Source organism: Hemicordylus capensis, chromosome 5 (genome assembly GCF_027244095.1).
Source record: "Hemicordylus capensis ecotype Gifberg chromosome 5, rHemCap1.1.pri, whole genome shotgun sequence".
Classification (NCBI taxonomy): Eukaryota; Metazoa; Chordata; class Lepidosauria; order Squamata; family Cordylidae; genus Hemicordylus; species Hemicordylus capensis.
In genome coordinates this window covers 61,230,125-61,250,757 of record NC_069661.1, presented here as the reverse complement: position 1 = coordinate 61,250,757, position 20,633 = coordinate 61,230,125, and the positions used below count along the sequence as shown (strand labels likewise).

The 20,633-nt window shown below is 44.4% G+C and overlaps 1 long non-coding RNA gene across 1 annotated transcript in view; it reads right to left on the bottom strand.

Moving 5' to 3' along the window:
* Window positions 1–7,441: 7,441 nt before the first annotated feature.
* Window positions 7,442–20,633, bottom strand: part of LOC128328176 (uncharacterized) — a 31,187-nt gene continuing 17,995 nt past the window's right edge. Inside the window, exon 2 of the long non-coding RNA XR_008309060.1 lies at window positions 7,442–7,656. This is a non-coding gene — a long non-coding RNA (uncharacterized LOC128328176). The remainder of the gene's footprint in view (window positions 7,657–20,633) is intronic.

Here is a 20,633-nt window from a genome sequence, read left to right as displayed (position 1 = left end):
CAACTAATTTGCATAACACACAGCCCAATGAATTTAGCTTTCCTAGGCACAGTGAGAGACTACTCCTACTCCTATTACTCCTACTACTCCTTCTCCCCACCCACCCCAGTCATAGCTATTGATTAAGGGAAATCCATGGACGGAGATCTAAAGTACTACTGTTTGGGCACTCTCACGGGGATGGTGGTATTTTGCCTTTTTGTATTTCAGTGCCCGGACCCCATGTCATAACATAAACTGCTTCTGAAAATCTCAGTTTCAAAATCAGGGTTCTGTGTGGCACTTGGCTGCCTTTCAAGAAATACAAAGTACAAAGCCCCCCTTCAGCACCTGCAACTACATTCACAGGATTCCAATCACAAGATTCAGAAACATAACTATGGGAAAGAAGTGGGTTGTTCAGAACCTAGTCACCTGAAGTGCCACTTCCAAATCCCTACATTTTAGCACAATTGTTGGGAGACAGGGGTTGCAGGGCGGGAAGAGACATGGAAACATACCCCATTTGTGGGGAGAGCCTGATTAGCCTGTCATGCACCCAGATCACCGTCCTGACTTGGGGAAAGGATACCCCTGATGGGGGCATCTTGAAGTCGAACTGGCCTAAACAGAGAGGGATGCCTGTAAGGCTGGCCAGGACTTGGGCCTTGGACAATTTGCAGGGAGTTTCACGAGATCTCAGGAGAAGATCTCATTCTGGCCAGAGATCTCACGAGAGTTGCCATGATTGCCAAGAACTATATAAAGAAAGACTGGATGATAATGAGGGGCTAGTTACCTATGGGAGCTCAGGTTAGCAGGAGCTCTGTGAATCAGTTAAAGAGTACACTTGGGAGGTTATGTGAATGAACGTAGCCTCCATAAAAGTGGTGCTCTTTACGAGCTCTGAGGCTGAACAGGTAAAGGTAAAGTGTGCCATTCAGTTGATGTCGACTTCTGGAGACCACAGAGCCCTGTGGTTTTTCTTTGGTAAAATACAGGAAGGGTTTACCATTGCCATCTCCCGTGCAATATGAGATGATGCCTTTCAGTATCTTCCTATATCGCTACTGCCCAATATAGCTGTTTTCCATAGTCTGTGAAACATACTAGTGGGTATTTGAACCAGCAACCTCTGGCTTACTATTCAAGTCATTTCTCTGCTGCACCATTAGGTGGCTTCAAAAAGGGGACTGGAAATGACCTGGGGGCTATGATAACTATTTCACATCTTTTTCTTTTCCTTCTCTAAATAACACATTTAAATGATTGGCATCAATGGCTACTACATCTATACAGAGAAGTTTCAGGAGCTTTTGTAAACATGGAGCAATGAAAGCAGAAGAGTGTCATAATTTTGCATTGACTTTCTTCACACTCTTCAAAGAACAAGTGTAAAATACCCCTCCCAAAGGAAATACGTCATATGAGAAGAAAGCCAGAGATCTTTGTGATTAAAGAAAAAAAGGCATGTTATTTTATAAAAGTGACATTACATTTAAGAACACAAAGTTGTCTGCCTGGGTAGCGGGCAGAGGGAGGTATGGCGGTGGGAGTTGGGCAGGCCGTTACAGGGGAAATCGGTCCAGGCAATTGAGGCCTGTTCCTTTTTCCAGCCCTTCTCCCAACCCTCTGACCCTAGGGAGCTCTGAGAACACTCCTTCGAGGATTAGGGTGCTGCTGCTGAATGCCAGGTCAGTTAACGCAAAAACATCTCTCATCCACGATTTGATTGTGGATGAGCGTGCTGACCTGGTATGTGTGACGGAGACCTGGTTGGATGTGCTGGGCGGGGTTGGTCTCTCTCAGCTTTGTCCTCCAGGTTTCCAGATCGTGCAGCAGCCCCGCCTCGAGGGTCGGGGAGGAGGCGTTGCAGTCATCTTTCGAGAGACTCTCCCCGTTTCCAGGTGCCCGGTCAGGCAATATCAGAATTTCGAGTGTTTGTCCTTGAGGGTGGGCCTCCGAGATAAGCTGGGGATTCTGCTGGTGTACTGACCACCCCGCTGCACTTCAGTCTCCCTACCTGAGCTGGCGGGGGTGGTCTCGGAGGTGGCCTTGGGTTCCCCCAGGCTTATTGTTTTGGGGGATTTCAATGTCCACGCTGAGGCCCCCCTAGTGGGTGCGGCTCAGGACTTCATGGCCTCCATGGCAACCATGGGCCTGTCTCAATTAGTATCGGGCCCTACCCAAGTGGCGGGACACACTCTGGATCTGGTTTTTGCCGACCGGGAAATAAATAATCTGGAGGTGGGGGAATTTGAGACCACTCCCTTGTCATGGACAGATCATCACCTGGTGGGGTTTAGTTTGACTGCTCCGTCTGCCCTCTGCAGGGGTGGTGGGCCGATTAAGATGGTCCACCCCCGGAGGCTTATGGATCCGCTTGGTTTTCAGACGGCCCTCGGGGAGTTTCCAATGTCCAGAGCTGGTGACCCTGTTGAGGCCTTGGTTGATCTCTGGAATGGAGAGATGGCCTGGGCTGTTGACACGGTTGCTCCTAAACGCCCTCTCCGGCTTGGTGGAGCCCATTCTGCTCCTTGGTTTTCCTCGGAGCTTAGGGCGATGAAGCAACTCGGGTGACGGCTGGAGCGACGCTGGAGGAAGAGTCGTCACGAATCCGACCGAATACGGGCTAGAGCCCATTTTAGGGACTACGCCGTGGTGGTGGGGTGGCAAAGAAATGCTTTTTCTCCGCCTCCATTGCGTCTGCTCAGTGCAGACAAACAGAGCTGTTTCGTGTGGTGAAAACCTTGCTCCACACATCCCCCCGGACAATGGGGGAGGAGTCATCCACAGCTCTTTGTGATCGGTTTGCCTGTCGCTTTGCAGATAAAGTCGCTTGCATCTGTGTTGACCTGGACTCCAGAGTTTTGGCAGTTCCGGCAGATGTGCCTTTGGTACCATCTGGTCCCGTTGTGTTGGATTCTTTTCAGTTGGTGCGGCCTAAGGATGTGGACAAGATCCTGGGCAGTGTGCGGGCGACTTCGTGCACTCTTGACCCTTGCTCTTCATGGCTAATAAAAGCTGCCAAGGAGGGGACAGGCAGATGGCTGGAGGTGATCGTTAATGCTTCATTGAGGGAGGGCAGGATGCCATCGTGCCTTAAGGAGGCGGTGGTAAGACCACTATTAAAAAAGCCCTCCCTTGATCCCTCCAACCTAGACAATTATAGACCTGTGTCTAACCTTCCCTTTCTGGGCATGGTGATGGAGCGTGTGGTGGCGTCCCAGCTGCAGAGGGTCTTGGATGATACGGATTATCTGGACCCTTTTCAATCTGGCTTCCGCCCCGGGTATGGGACTGAGACTGCCTTGGTTGCTCTAGTGGATGACCTATGCCGGGAACTAGACAGGGGGAGTGCGTCCCTGTTGGTTCTGCTGGACCTCTCGGCGGCGTTCGATACCATCGACCATGGTATCCTCCTGGGCTGCCCCTCGAGTATGGGGATCGGAGGCACTGCGTTGCAGTGGTTCCGGTCCTTTCTTGAGGGGAGGGTCCAGAAGGTGGTGCTGGGGGACTACTGCTCGGCCCCGTGGCCGTTGGCCTGTGGGGTCCCGCAGGGATCGGTCTTGTCCCCCATGCTGTTTAACATCTACATGAAGCCGTTGGGAGAGGTCATCTGGGGATTTGGACTGAGTTGTCAGCAATATGCAGATGACACTCAGCTCTATCTCTCCTTGTCATCTGATCCTAGGGAGGCAGTGGATGTCCTGAATCGGGGGCTGGAGGCCATGATGGGTTGGATGTGGGCTAATAAACTGAAATTGAATCCGGATAAGACGGAGGTACTGTTGGTCAGTAGGAGAGCCGATCGGGATGAGGCGATTCTACCGGTTCTGGATGGGGTTGCACTCCCCTTGAAGGAGCAAGTACGCAGCTTGGGGGTACTGCTGGACCCGGCTCTGCTTTTGGAAGCTCAGGTGGAGGTGGTGGCCAGGGGTGCATTTGCACGGCTTCGGCTGGTGCGCCAGCTGCGTCCCTTTCTCGAGAAGGCAGATCTGGCCACATTTACCCACGCCTTAGTCACGTCGCGGCTGGATTACTGTAACACGCTCTACGTGGGGCTGCCCTTGAAGAATATCCGGAAACTGCAGCTAGTGCAAAACGCGGCAGCGAGGGTGTTATCCGGAGCTGCCCGTTGGGAACATATCACCCCCATTTTGAAAGAGCTGCACTGACTGCCGGTTCGTTTCCGGGTCCAATTCAAGGTGCTGGTTTTGACCTTTAGAGCCCTTAACGGTTTGGGCCCGGGGTATTTGAGGGACCGCTTGCTCCCAAGGGTTGCTGCCCACTTGACAAGGACATCTGAGGGGGCCCTGCTCCGGGTGCCGACAATGAGGCAGGCCCGGCTGTCATGCACTCGGGACAGGGCCTTCTCTGTTGCTGCCTCTAGACTCTGGAATGCTCTCCCAGTGGCCATTTGTTCCTCAGACTCCATCATGGCTTTTAGAAAGCTTTTAAAGACTTGGCTTTTTACCCAGGCTTTTACATAATCGTTTTTACTGCAGCTTCTCTGTGTTTTTATCTGTTATCTGCTGTTCTGTTTTTATGCTTGTTTTACATGTTTTTAGCTTGATGTTTTTATTGCTTGATGTTTTTATTGCTTTTATTGTATGTTTTAATTTTTGTAAACCGCCTTGGGGTTTTCTTTTAACGAAAGGCGGTATAGAAATGTAAAAATAAATAAATAAATAAATAAAGTTGATGCTTTCGGTGCCATATATTAGCAGCAGTGGTTTAAAAGAATTGAGGAATTATGCATTTCTATGAAACTGAACATGTATTTATTGCAGCAACAGGCATCAGCACAATCAGGCATCAGCACAATCAATTAAATTAGTCCCATGAAATAAAACCTGAAATACAGATGATATCTGAAATCATTTTTATTCATGGTTAGAGACCATGCAGATTCATTTGACAAGTCTTAAAAACCTTATGGGTGATGTTGAAAACTTCAATGTACAAGTACTGATTCAATTTGAGGGAGAAAAATGACTTGATAGGATGGTTTCTGTGGAGACATTACTAGAACAGCAAACCCCCAAGCAATACAAAGGCAACCTGAGTATTGTATTCTCATTACCTGAATTTTCAAATGCTTAACAACTGCAAGAACTATGAATATGCAAAGCTTGAAGGCACTGAACCAATATCTTAAAAAAAGAAAAAACCTTGTCTGCTTTTGAAGTAAGGACGTCGCCAGGTCAAATTCTACCTTAAAATATTTGCACATGCTTCTCTGTAGAATTGAAGTTATGGACTGAAAAAAAGATCTCCTTCCTCAGGTTGATTTTGGACATTACTTTTCTTTGAAGTTCTGTGTGTGACAGTTATGTCTGTCCATCTTTATGGAAGATATGTGTGCAACTTTCTTTTCTTAGGCTTGCTAGAGTGGAGAACACACTATTTTAATACACCCAATTAAAATCAGACACTTGCAGTAAATACTTGGTTTGCCAGCTCACAATGTTATGCAAAACTCAATACCCTCTCATTGATAAGAAACTCTGTATTTTTACAGGCAGATTTAAAAGTCATTATTCTATATACAAACATATTAAGTTGCCTTTCATAGAATCCGACCATTGGGTTATCTAACTCATTATTGTCTGCATTGACTAGCAATAGCTCTTCAGGGTTTGAGAAAGTTTTACAATGAGTCTACTATCTATCCCCAGTCTATAAATCCTGTATTTTGTTTCTTTTCTTACCATTGTAAAATAATGTCAAACAACTCACAATTCATTATATTTGTTTATTTATTTATTTATTTAACATATTTTTATACTGCCCAAAACTTACTTCTCTGGGCAGTTTACAACAAAATAAAAACAAAGGTAAAACATTATGGATATTCTCATATCCATATGAGAATGGGTATTTATTGTTTCAACCATTTTGATCATTACAAATATCATATTATAAATAAAACAAGATGTTTCTGTTGTATCAAATATATTTAAAGAACATTATGAACAACACCTATGGAATTCACAGAATGAATTCTCACATACACTTTCTTCTCAAATGTATAATGGTAAACTGTAAAGCATACATATACAATTCACCAAACTACCCTCAGCAAACTTTGCTTGGACATTTGAACAGCCACCACAAATCTAACACAAATTTTAGCTTGATCACTAACATTGCACATAACCCTTATCAGGTTCAAAATGAGTGTTTTCTTTGGTTCAGAATAATATAATACATAATGATATAAATATTCTACTAGTCTTCCAGTAGGGGCCATCACATATGCACACAAGGAACTGTTCTACTGATATTTTGTTTTGCTATTCTTCTCAGTATTGGGCGTATCAGAGATGGGCCATGGGCTTCAGCTGCTGGATAGCGCAGAGTCTGAAGTTGGCTCTGGGAGGTCAGGTAGGTTAACCAGAAAGCCAAGATCAATAAAGTGAAAGACAAAGACAAAGCCAGAGACTGAAGCTGGGCAGACATACCAGAAAACAGGATCAGGAAATAAGCCAAGAGTGGAAGCCAAAGCCAGGGTCAACAGCCAGTCAGAGAGGCAGCAGGACTAGGAAAATCTTGATACTGAGACAAGGTCTGAGGCAAAGCCTTAGTCCAAAGAAGAAACCTTTCTATCTGAGAGAGTCAATAGATAATCTGGCTGGTTGGGGTCAGTCCAGGAGCTCAGAGCTCTATGTTCAGGCAAGGCTGTTGCAGTTCAGCACTCTGCCACAAATATAGGAGACTGTACAGGCATTACTTCAATATAATGAAGTAATACTGTATGCTAGGTCTGAAGGTGGCAACCTTAATAAAGGAATTTATTTTGGGAACTTTCTAGTGGGTTTTTTCGGATGAAACCCCAAATCTCACTCTGCCATGAAGATAAGATGTTATTTATAACATATTGCCCCATAATCTTTTAGTAGATGTCTCATACAATAAAGTGTGTGTGTTTTAAAAAAGAAAGATATTTATCAGCTCTTTTCCTTACTGTGCTTTCAGTTCTTCTCTCCTTGAGGGGAAAAAGAATAGTGTCGTGGCACCACCAAATTGCCTTGAATCCCTTTAGTGTAAATACACATTACGTCCAGGTTTTCTTGGCATAGAATTTGAGTTATACTAGGCTAAAAAGAATCTTAATTCTTGCATCGGAGTCAGTCCCTACAACCCAGAATATGACTGACTGGTAGGGCTGCAATTTCACCCAAGTTGGATGGGCTGTCATATGTAAATGTACATTCCAGTTTTAAATTGCCTATTGCTTAACTTTTAGGCAGGGATAAAAATGGGAGAGGCAAACTGAAACTGATCAAGGCAATTTAAAATTGGACAGCTGTCAATCTGACAGACCATTGTTACCATAAAGTGCAGATATCATGCAACTAACTGCATGTCAGAGAATTGATATGTGACTTCTTCTTGGCAAGTATTACTTAAACTTGAAGATTTTTTCCTGGGTTTTATTACCACAAAATGTTCCCGATTAGATCAAAACAGAAAAGGATTTTGTTTATTATCATTGTTAACAATTTTTAGAAAAGCACAGATTTGTGAAGATAAATAAAGCAGCTCATTGCTCAAGGCTGTGCTATGTCTAACTTGCATAAAAGTCTGATGCAGAGAGTTGCCAAATTGGTTTTTTCTTTCTTTCCATTTTTGCATACAGTTATCCACATTTTCCATGTTGGGAGTGCTGATCTGAAAATTAAAAATGCAGGCCAGTCTTAGGAAATTTTTACTTACTGTTTTAATAAACTTTTGTTTATGCCTAGAGGTGCTGTTAAATTACCAAGCAGACATTAATATACAGTACACAAGGGATCCTATACACAAAATGTGATTATTGCTGTGTGACTCACATGGAGCTTGCAGTGTGCTTGGATATCTGACTGGACAGGAGGCAGAATGTAAATCTATCGCTTAAGGTACTATAATGCCAAGATACAATCATTAAACAACAACCACCAGACTCCCAGGGGATGAGCTAGGCTCCTTGCCCTTCTTGAACTCCAGAATGACTGGGTAGGCAGAGAAAAGGTCAGCCTCAGGAACAGTGAGATGAGGAGGTTAGTCTGTCACCTGAGTCCTCCTCCTGGCTTGCTGCATTCAGCCGTGTCCCTCTCCCGGCTCCCAGTGTAGCGGGACCGCAGGTGGCCAGTGTGCAGCTGCGGTGGCTGCCCCTGCCCCCTGCGTCTGGTGTCAGATGAGGGGCTAGCCACGCCCCCGTGTCTGATATCAGATGCGGGAGGGCGTGGTCTGGCTCCCGCATGGAGCCTTGAGCCCTCGCAGCCCTTCGGGAGTTAAACTAAGGCTGTCACTGCATTCACAGCACAGCCGGAAGCGGTTCTCCCCTGCTAAGGCGAACACAGCGCCAGCCTTTTAACTCCTGAAGGGGCCTAAGGGGCTACTTAGGCTGGCGTTGCGAACGCAGCGCCAGCCTTAGTTTAGCTCCCGAAGTGTGGGCCCCGCTCAAGAGCTAAACTAGCAACCCTGCGTCTGACGTCAAGAGCCTTGAAATTAATTTCTTGAATTGCGTCCCACCCCTCCCCACCTCGAAAGCAGGAGTTGAAGCAAGGAATTACAGGATTCCATTGGTGGGCAGTGAGTGGGAAAAGATAGGTAGAAAGAGTCCTGCTCCTTGGGGACCCTGGTGTCTCTTCAGCTACCCAAAGTGCCTATACGTGTATGCATTTTATTTCTGTAGGCATTTATTTTATTTATTTTAATTTATTTATTTAGAATGTATTAATTCCCTTTCATGGCACCCACATGGGGATGTACATAATACACTACAATAAAACAAAAAATATATAACATTCTCAATATAAGAACAATAATAAACGTGGTGGCAGTAATATTCAACACCCAAAGATGGAACCAACTAAAGAGCAGAAGAACCCAGCACTGATGGGTACTTTCCAGATGGCTACTTAAAATGGCTTTGCTGTGTAAGGCTTGGTGTGCATTCTTACGATCTGGATTTTGACACTCTCTTGCATATGTGAACAGCAGGATGCCATTCACACAGACACCGCCTGCATTCAGATCTTATCTTGATGTTTCAGGTTTAAAGCATTGCATGTGTGTGAAAAAATAGCAGCGGATTTTCTTTGTTTTGTGATCAGTTTGCAGGCTTGCTCCATTTTCCCCGAGGTGTCATGTGGAGGGGCCCCGCTGAGACAATGATTTATATCAGTAGATATATCTCAATCTCTGCCTCTCAGCTTTTGAAATCAGCCTTAAAAAAAAAATTCCCACAGGTCTTGTGCAAAGGTACCAGTGGTACTTTCTTCCATTTTGTTTTTTAAATTTCCTGTTAATTACCTGTTAATTCTAGTTTGTGGTTTTTAAAAACAAATTGTGCTGGTTTTCCCTGCCTCTCAGCTAATGCCTCTGCAATCAGCCACTATTATTATTATTATTTTTTTTTGCAAAAGCCCAGTTCTCTTGCACAAATTCACGTAGAAAAAAGCAAATGGGGCTGGTCGCGCCACCACCAGCCCATGTTGTGCCAGGTGGCTAAGACCAGCACATTAGTTAGCACATCTGCTACCATTTGTTCACTTGGAATCACAGTTCAGTGGTGATACCCCACTGAACTCTGTGCGCCCTCCTCTCAAGGAAATGTGCACGGGGGATGGGGCTGCAAGAATTGATTTCATACCGCATGTTTCTAGAGTGAGAACCGCTCCCCCCACCAGCTGCTCCTCCTTTCCGCTTGAGGGTCCCGACTGCACCTCTGGCACCAGAGGAGGCTCACTTTCCTGTACTTTGGCTTCCGTAGGTGTTTCTTGCTCAATCCCTCCTGACCCACACAGCAGGGCTGGTGGCTGCACAGGCATTTGAGGGAAGATCAGAGCTCTCTCGCCTCTACACACACACACACACACACACACACACACACACACACACACACACCACCATCTCCTGGCTCCAACTTTCTCTCTCTCTCAATCCACAGTGTAGGATTCATAAGCTTCACCTCCTTGCAAAACAAAATAACTGGGGAAGAGCATCAGCACAGCACAGCCCACAGGTGTGTGCTTGTGTGGGATGGAAGGGAACCCACAACATGATTCTGTGTGGGAACCTGCTTTCCTATGCCCTGTAGCCAGAGCGAGAGAGAGAGGTGGTAGAAACAGGAGCTCTTGGAGAAGTGGAGGCAACAGTGGAGAGGACCTTTGCATACAGAACATGCCTTCTCCACATTGGCATGTGACCCTCAAACGGCACATCCATTTGCATGCACAAAGGGCTCACCAGCCCCACAAGGACAAATGTCCCTGGAGGCCACCTTGAGGACCTGTCAAAGCAGTTCCAATTGCACAAACTGTAGGGGACAAATGGCAGTTCAGTCCCCAAATAGCAAAGCAAAACCAGTTTGGTGAGAAAGCAGCAAAGCAAGAGGTCTTGAGACCGTTCTTTAGTACTGAAGAACTACAAGGATTTATTTAAAGAAAAGGTTACAAACACATGTGAAAAAGCCTGCAGCTTAATTTCAGCTGTAGCTCATGGCTGAAGAGAGAGACCAAAACAAATAGCCATCTCTGAAGAGGCAAAATGAAGACTAACAATGGAAGAACAAAGAGGGGAGGAGTCTAGCACTTTTATCCATAACCCTAACCCGCCCTCCCGTCAGTGGTCACTATGAGACATTGCAGCTGAGAGCTGATGCTGCCAGGGTCCTAGCTCCAACACTCCTCAGCAGCTCGTGCTGCAGTCTAGAATTCCCAACTTCTCTCTCAAGGTTTTGAAATGATCTCTGGGCAACGGCTTAGTTAGCACATCTGCTACCATTTGTTCACTTGGAAAATACCTCCATTTTACAAGTCCCCTTTCTTGTGTATCCCACACATAATGATATTTTGTTCCAATGAGTTTTGTTCTAATTCTAATTTTCTCCATTTGTGAGATCTGGATGCCACTTTGATTATCCTCAAACATCTTAGTGGGTTTTGGTTCATCTATGTTGAAATCTGACATTAGCTTGTGCAGCCATGCCACCTCTTGATATGCTTGAGTGGCAGATACATATTCTGCCTCAGTAGATGAGAGAGCAATTATTGATTGCTTGCAGCTACGCCAACTGACTGCTTCACCACCATAAAAGAATACATAACCACTGGTTGACTTCCAGTATGTTTGATCCTCTGGCCAGTCTGCATCCATATAACCTACTAATTTGGGTCCACTACTAGCATGCAACTTTAAGTTTAGATGGATTGTCCCTTTTAGGTATCTGCCTAGTCTTTTTACCGCAGTCCAGTCATCTTTTCTGGGTGTGCTTACTTTCCTATGCAAGATTCCCACAGATGCAGCAATATCTTGTCCTGTTATCATAAGAAAGTAAAGTCTCTGGCAACTTTTAAAAAGGCACTGAAGACACATTTATTCACCAAGGCTTTTAATTAGATTTATAGTTTTAAAATTTTAATACTGGGTTTAAAATGTTTTTAATGTGTTTAAATAATTTTAATTGATAGTTGATTTGATGTTTTACATTATTTTAATTGTAAACTGCCCAGAGATGCAAGTTTTGGGTGGTATAGAAATATTTTAAATAAATAAATAAAATAAAATAAATAAGATTGTGTTGCCAAGTTGGTGTCGACTCCTGGCAACCACAGAGCCATGTGGTTTTCTTGGTAGAATACAGGAGTGGTTTACCATTGCCTTTCTCCTGCGCAGTAAGAGATGATGCCTTTGCCATTGTCACTGAAGTGAGCATCTGCCTCCAGCACCTTCCTATATCACTGCTGCCTGATATAGGTGACTACAAATATATATTTACTTGGCACGGTCTGGGACATTCTCAATATCATATTGTGGAAACTGAATAGCTTTGTTTGCAATTGGACTGTATGGCCTAGGAAACAGAAATGAAGCAGGAGACTTAGTTCCAGCCAATCCAATGATCTCTTCATTGCTAACACATTCTTCAAACAACCAAAGCGGGGCCTATACACATGGACATCACCAGATGGAGTACACAGAAATCATAGTGATTACATCATTGGTGCAAGGAGGTGGAAGAGCTCAGTCATAACACCAAGGGCATGGCTGGGGACTGATTGTGGAACAGATCACAAACTGCTCATGTGCAAGTTCTAAGTCAAGCTAAAGTGGAAAAACAAAACTATCCAGTTTCCATGATATGATCTTAAGAATGTACCCACCATTTTCAAAGAGAACATCAGGAACCACTTTGAAATTCTGAACCTCATTGATAGGGAACCAGAGGAACTGTGGAATGAAATCAAATAAGTTGTTAAGGACAAATGTGCAAAGAGAGTGCCAAAGACCAAGAACCAGAAGAAAGCAAAATGGATGTCAGAACAGATGGTGGAAATTGCCAAGAAGAGGAGAGAAGCCAAAGTCAAGACAGATAAAGACCTCAGGAAGGAATTTAATAGGGAATTTCAGAAAGCTTTTAGAAAAGACAAGGAGCAGTACTAAAATGACATCTGTAAGACCTTGAGGATGGAAATAGACACGCAAAAACAAGGAAAGTTTTCCAAAAGATCTGTGAAATCAGAAGGAGGTTCCAACCTCGAATTGGTATGTTAAGGGATGCCAAAGGACAGATAGTAACTGATTCAGAGAAGATCAAACAGAGATGGAAGGAGTATACTGAAAATCTGTACAGCAGGGATGTCAACATCCAAGATACTCTAGAAAATATTCCTTACTTGTAAGAACCTCTAGTATAGGAAGATGAAGTTAGATCAGCAGTCTGATCATTACCAAGTTGGAAGGCTACAGAAATTGATGGAATAGCTACAGAAATATGGAAGGCAACAGAAGAAGAATCAGTCAAGGCTCTAACCAAACTATGCCAGAAAATTTGGAGAATGGCAGAGTGGTAAACAGACTGGAAGAGGTCAGTCTACATACCCATACCAAAGAAAGGACACTTAACAGATTGCGCAAACCATCCCACAATATCCTTAATTTCACATGCCAGCAAAATAACGCTCAGGATCATCCAACACAGATTAGAGCCCTAAGTGGAAAGGGAAATGCCGGATGTTCAAGCTGGTTTCAGAAAAGGCCGAGGAACAAGAGACATAATTGCTGATGCACGCTGGATAATTGAGAAAGCCATAGAATACCAGAAAGAAGTCAATATGTGCTTTATTGACTACAGAAAAGCCTTCGATTGTGTCAACCATGTCAAGTTGTGGAATATCCTTAGGAAAATGGGCATCCCAGAACATTTCATTGTTCTCATGAGAAACATATACACAGGAGAAGAAGCCACAGTCCAGACAGACTGGTTGACAGATGGTGAAACAGACTGGTTCCAGATCAGCAAAGGAGTAAGACATGGCTGTCTACTTTCTCCTTCTTTATTCAATTTATATGCTGAACATATGCTGAGAGAAGCTGGATTGGAAGAAGATGAGCGTGGTTTTAAAGCTGGAGGAAGAAACATCAATAACCTGCTCTACGCTGATGACAACACTCTGATAAGTGAAAATGCGGATGATCTGCAATCTCTAGTAATGAAAGTCAAGGAGCACAGTGAAAAAATGGGACTACGGCTAAATGTAAAGACGACTGTAAAGACAACTAATGACAACGGGTACAGCAACCAGTCTCAGAATTGATGATGAGGACAATGAAGTGGATCGCTTCTGCCTTTTAGGATTAACCATCAACAGTAAAGGATCCAGCAGTCAAGAAATACGCCGCAGATTAGCACTTGGTAGGGTGGCAATGAAGGCCTTGGAAAGGATATTTAGATGCCGTGACATGTCTATACCTACAATGATTAGAATCATTTGAGCAATGGTTTTTCCCATGACACTCTATGGATGCGAAAGCTGAACCTTGAAGATGCAAGATAGAAAAAGTATTGACGCTTTTGAACTTTGGTGCTGGAGAAGACTTTTGAGGATGCCATGGACAGCCAGGAAAACAAACAAATGGATGATAGAACAAATCAATCCAGAATTTTCACTCGAGGCACAAATGACCAGGCTCAAACTATCATACTTCAGACACATTATGCAAAAACCCAACTCCCTTGAGAAGACAATAATGCTGGGAAAAGTTGAAGGAAAGAGAAGAAGAGGGCGACCAGCAGCAAGGTGGATGGACTCGATTACGACAGCAATGAATGCACCACTGAGAGACCTTAAAGGCCAAGCTGAAGACAGATCATCCTGGAGAGAATCTATCTATGTGGTCGCTAAGAGTTGACACCGACTTGACGATTGATCAACAGTCTGGGAAGCACACTGTCAGGGATTCGAACTAACAGCCTCTTGCTCCCTAGGCAAACTGCTTCCCCGCTGTGCCACTGCAGCTGATCTCGTTATCATAGCTACATATAAAAGTTTTCTAATCGCTGTCCTGTACTCACTGTTGCCTGGCAGAAGTTCACTTTCCTTTTAGGTAACCTGTTTCCATAGGTGTACTCATTTCTTTGGCCTCTGTAAGTCCCCAGTACTCTAGAATATAATTTATTTTGTTTTTGGTTAAGCAAATAGCTTCCATCCTCTTCTCTATCTATGTGTATCCCAAGATAGTGTGGAACAGGCCCAAGTTCTTTCTATCTCACTATTCAGGTGCTTTATTATTTCAAGGCTGTCCTCTCTATTTTCATAACAAATTATCAGATCATCAGTGGAAGTAAGTATATAGGTCCATATGTTGTCTTTGAGCCTCGAGTACAGGCCAGGGTCAGCCTTTCCTTGGGTAAATCCCTCATTGACTAGCAAGAGGTGTAATTTGACATTCCAGGCTTTTGCAGCCTGCTTTAGTCCACAAATACTTTTCTGTAGCTTACATACAAGTTTCTTTACCAGGTTGCACAAATCCTGGAGGCTACACCTTATACAGTACAAGCATGTATCTGGTCATTTCCATAAGAGGATGGTTCTTTCTTTCCACCACTCCATTTATCACTGGAGTATAAGGAACAGTCTTTTGGTGTTCAATGTCCTCCTCTTTTAGGAATCTTATGACATCATTCCCAGTGTATTCACCACCATTGTCAATGTGGAGGATCTGTAGCTTTCTCCCAAACTTGTTGCTCACTCTCGCAACATATTCTTTAAGTCTTTCTAGTACTTGCCCCTTTTCACTTAACAGGTATGTATATGTGTATCTAGAATAGTCATCAATGAAAGTAAGAACATATTTATTCCCTCCTGATGTATTCACTTGCATAGGTCCACAAACATCACTATGAATCAGATCCAAAGGATGCTGAGTTCCTCTTTCTTTGCGTGGAAGAAAAGCAGGCTGTGTTGCCTTTGCTCTTATACAGCATGACCACTTTAATTCAGTGCTGCAGGGGGCTAGTTTTAGACCCTTTACCAAATCCAACTTTTCAGCCTGACTTATTTTGGCATCTCTGTGTCCTAACCTTCTGTGCCACAAATTCAGACATCCTTTGTGTGTACATTCCTTCACAGTTTTAGCCTTTTTAGTCACCCATTCTACTTCAAACAATCCTCTTGTAAAACTGCTTTCATAAGCAATTCCTGTTTATGAGTAATGAAACAGTGCCTTCCTTTAAATTTTACTTCCTAGTCCCTTTCTGTAGCATATTTTACAAACATCAGACTTGTTTCTAGAGTAGGCAAATACAACGCGTCTTCAATTGTTAATCCAATGTTTTCTCCTTTTCCCAGTTTGCAGAGCAACTGTGCAGATCCTTTTCCTTTGCATATATCAGTTTTCTATCTGCCAAAAATATAGGGATTTTACAATTTGTATCTAAGTTTATAAATCTCTCCCTTTCTTTAACAAGTTGCTTGTAGCACCTGAGTCAATGAAATGCCACTGCTGCATTTCTCAGACTTGACTTCCAAAACTTTATCTGTTCTTGCAAGGTATATCCTTTGGTTATTAGCTTATTAACAGCCCCTAGCCCTGATTGCTTGTAAGTTCTGTACTTTGTGTTCCCAGATGACTCACTCTCTTTGCAACTTTGTTTTGCTTGCCTCTTTTCTGAAAACTCTTTATTCTTGGGATACTTATTCTGCAAGTGTTTGGTGCTTCCACAAAGAAAGCATTTCTTATTTCTTTGTGTGGTTCTAAATGCATTTTCTTTACTTTCCTTTGGTTGCCTATCATACCTTCTGCACAAATCAAAGTACTCTAGATGGTTAATTACAAATTGTAAGTCTACATCCTCCATGACTTCTAAGGCACTAGTCACACTATCAAAGTAATGTGGCAAACTATTCAACAGCAATCCTATCAAAACTGCATCTGGCATGATTACTTCTTGAGCTTGCAGTTGCCTAGACATTTCTAACATTTCATTTATGTGCTTGGAGAGACGTTCTCCTTCTCTAAGTCCTTTATTGCTCAGTTTTCTTACTAGATGCACTTTGGAAATCACAGACTTCTTTTTATATAATCCCTTCAGAGTTTCTCACATATTCTTTCATTTTCTTTGTCTCTTAGATGTACTAAGATTGGATCACTCACCACCAAGCAAATCATTCCTGATGCCTTCTCATTTGCTCTGTCCCATTCTTTCTGCTCCTTTCCTGCATCTGCAGGATACTGGGTGTGCAGAACACTGCCAAGTCTATGACGCTTGAGGAGCATCTCCATCTTGAAAGACCAGAGCTTGTACTCAGGACTTTGCAATTTTTCGATTTAGTGGCAGTTAGAATTAACCATTGGATTTTAAACCACTTTCCCCGTGCTTAAGCTTGCAGTCTGGAAAGCAGCAACCTGGTGTGAGGGAGTGTCTGAGAGAGCAACAAAACAGTTTCACTGTTGGGAGCTCAAGTCTGAAGGGGCACAGAGAGTGGCTTGAAGCCTCTCAGGGAGCAGTGCTGCTGCTTCCCAGGCACTCGCTGGACCTTCCCTCCAGAGCTTGTCATGACACCACCACCACCACCACCACCACCGAAGTTGAAAGGAAAAGCTTTAGTAAGCTTTTCCTCTTCCCTTGCAGGAAGGTCAGTTGCTGGCCTGGTATTCCTCTTGGTTGTCCTGCAGCTCTGTTGAAATAGGCACCTTGAGACAAAGAAAGGTACTTTTTGCCCCAAAGAGCTTAGCATCTAAGTGTTAAGACCTAACATGTAAATGGAAGTCAACAAGTAGAGGAAAGCAAGATACCAGGCTAGCAAAGGGAAGTGACTGTGAGGTAAATACAGTTTTTTTTAGCAATTTCACTTCTCTTGAAGGCCAGAGGCCTTGCTAGATACTTCAAAGATACAGGGTCTGGGCCTGCAGGGTCTAACTCAGGCTCACAGCCTCTCCACCTCACCCCGCTTTTGATAATTAAACCTTTTAACGCTCTCTAGAGCCAACCAAAACTCTATTTTTCCATCATCACCAGGACACCCTTGTTATGGCCCACAGGCTTTATTTTCAAGTTTCCCTCCTTTTTCAATCACATCTTATAACAGCCTTGCCACCACATTAATTTTGGGAGAGTGGGTTTACTGTGTGTTAGTATCTCACTCCTCACTCCTTATTTGGGGTTTCTTTTGCAGCAGCTTTTCTGATATGCAAATTTTGAAAACAGAGGTGTTTGTGGGGGAGGCTACCCATCTCATAAGAACAGCCCAGCTGGATCAGGCTGGATGTGGCCACAACATGGATTTGTATAAGGGCACAATAATATTAGTGTTCTTATTTTCAATCCCCTTCCTAATGAGCATGGAATTCGCCTTTTTCACAGCTGCCATGCACTGAGCTGACAACTTCAGTGAGTTGTTCACCATGACCCCAAGATGACTCCTGGTCAATCATCAATAGCTCAGATTCCATCAGCATATATGTGATGTTGAAGATTTTTTGCCCCAATATGCATCACTTTATGCTTGCTCACATTGAACTGCATTTGGTATTTTGTTGCCTACTCACTCAGTTTGGAGAGATCTTTATGGAGCTCTTTTGGAGCTCCTCACAATTTGTTGTGGATGTCACTACCCTAAGTGTTTAGTGTCATCTGCAAGTTTGTCCACTTTGCTGATTACCCCAACTTCTAGATAATTTATGAACAAATTATAGAGTACTGGTTCCTACACTGATCCCTTGAGGACCCCACTTCTTGCTTCCCTCCATTGTTAAAACTGTCCATTGATTCCTACTCTCTGTTTCCTGTCCTTCAACAGGGCCACCTTGGCTGAGTGGTCTGGCTAAACTTGTAGGCTCGCAGTCCATGGGTTGACCAGCACACTCAAACCCGAATTGGTCTCCCCAGAAGACTGGCCCTCTCATGAGAGGGTGAACTCATTGGCAGTAAGCTGCCAGTTGAGTAGAATGTTTGTTAGGTCTGGATGGACTGCTTTGCCAGTGTGACCCCATGCAACTTCATCTTAAATTATGGTGGGGCAAACACAAACACCCCCAGTCTTTTGCCATCCCTCATCTACATATCTCCTCCTAGGAAGTCTCCATGTTCCCCTCCTCTCCCAGAGAAACAGGGAAATGCCGCCCCCCCACTTAAGATTGTACACATTAAGGCTGTTCTCACGAGCAGCCTAATCTAGGCTAGGGCAGCCTAGCCTGGGTTAGGCTGCTTGTGTGGAGCACTGGGATCACTTCTGATCCTGGCGCTCCCATCCAGCCTAACCCTACTTTTTGCTCTTCCTCTTAGTCCTTAATCCCTGTGTAGAGTGCAAGTGTGCAGCCAGCTGACGGTGGCCTGTGTCCAGCCCTGTTCGGCAGCCCCTCTAGTTACATCCCATGTGTGTGACGTCACATGCATGGGGGCGTGGCTCAGGCTCTGGAAGAGCCCTGAGCAAACTCCCCACACCAACGCTCCGGAGAGCTCTGAGTGAGCTCTTCCCTGTCCTTTTCAGGTAGTGCTTGCTGCCTGACAACATGTATTTCTCTTTCTCTGCCTCAGGGAGAGAAAGTGAAATACATGCTGTCAGGCAGCAAGCGCTGCCTGAAATAACAAGAGGAGAGCTCGCTCGGGCTATCCCAAGCCTAGGCCATGCCTCCTTTGCACGTGATGTCATGAGCATGGGGGCATGTCTCAGGCTCCGGAGAGCCTGAGCGAGCTCTCCTCTTGTCATTTCAAGCAGCACTTGCTGCCTGACAGCATGTATTTCTCCTTCTCTGCCTCACTGGAAGGAGAGAAATACATGCTGTTAGGCAGCAAGTGCTGCCTGAAAAGGACAGGGGAGAGCTCACTTGGGGCTTTTTGGAGCTCAGGCATGAGTGGATAGAGTTTGCTGGGGCTCTTCCGGAGCCTGAGACACGCCCCCCTCCACGGGCTTTGATGGCCTTTTTTATTGGCGGCCCAGGTTCTTTGATCCCATTTGTACAATGGTGGCTCCGCCCCTGGTAGAGTGCACATCTGTTGGGGAATCCCCCAATGCACTGCTCTTGGTGTGGGGTGCATTGTGGGATCCCCGGAGGCCGAGAAGCATTGTCCTGGCCTTCAGCAAGCTGTGGGGTTCTTGGGAGCATCAATAGTGTGCCTGGCCGAGCTGTGCAGCCAGACAGGCAAGAAGATCGTCTGGGGGAAGGTAAGTATAGTGCAGCCTTGCCCCTTCCTTCCCTGCCTCTTGATCATGTGAATAGGCTTCTTATCTTCTAACAGCAGAGCCTGGAGCAGGGGCAAGAGGGGGAGCTTGTCCCCACTGGATTGAGCCTCCTCCAAATTGAGCCAATAGCCCTAGAAGCAGAACCACCAGGCTTTCCTTTTCTTCTTTCTTTTCCCCTTTTCAAGGTTGCTCTTTTTCATAATTAGCTGACAGCCTGGTAGAGATAACAATCACAAGATGCTCAGGACTGGAAATCCCCACACCTCCTGCTGAGGGAGAGAGGGAGAGTTCTTCCTGACCAGCCCGATCTTGTCTTAACTACTGAGAGTTGGCTTTGAAATCTGGCGGGAAGCTTTTGTGCTGGACTTGGATTGCAGGACTGGTGTTATCATTATTTTTATGGCTGGCAGTGGCATAGTATTGCATAATTACTGCAGGATTTGAAGAAGTTGGGTTTTCTGCTGGTGGTGATAAATATTGTCTTTCTCTTCCATTGCTTTACCTGATTACAGCAGTCAGAGACACAAGGGACTGAGTATTTCCTCACCCTAAGAAATCAACTATTCCTTTCAGACAAAGGGTCAGACCCGCCCCACCACTAACTTTGATTTACCATGTGATGATTGTTTGTGACAGTGGGTGTTAGAGCAATTGTTTGCTGGCTTTAACTTGGTCTGTGTTTTTTGGTCGGTGTGCTTTTGCCTTGTTGCACTTGTTAAATGTATATATGTATACTGCTTTTCGACAAAACAGTTCTCAGAATGGGGTTTTTTTTAGCACTCGCTCTCTCTCTACACACACACACACACACACACACACACACACACACACACAAAATTTCTGAGTTAGATTGGGCTCACACATTCCTCATTTGAATCTTGGAATGCCCCACTCCCTCTTCTACATATTTTATGATTCACAGCAGGGTTTGCCAACAAAAGCAGTATCCTACTAACAAATTTTCTGTGGTCTATTTCTGAGTGGGACATGGCTCTCATTCCTCATCTGTGTTCATTTTCATATTTTCGGTGATGTTGCATTGATACTTGTCTATAACTATAATACATTTGTTGGGATGTACCTCATATTAGTTTGGAGTAGATCCATTGAAATAATAGTACTTTTACAGTGCACTGCTATGCAAGTCTATTCAGAAGTAAGTCCCATTGAGTTCAGTGGGGCTTACTCCCAGGTAAG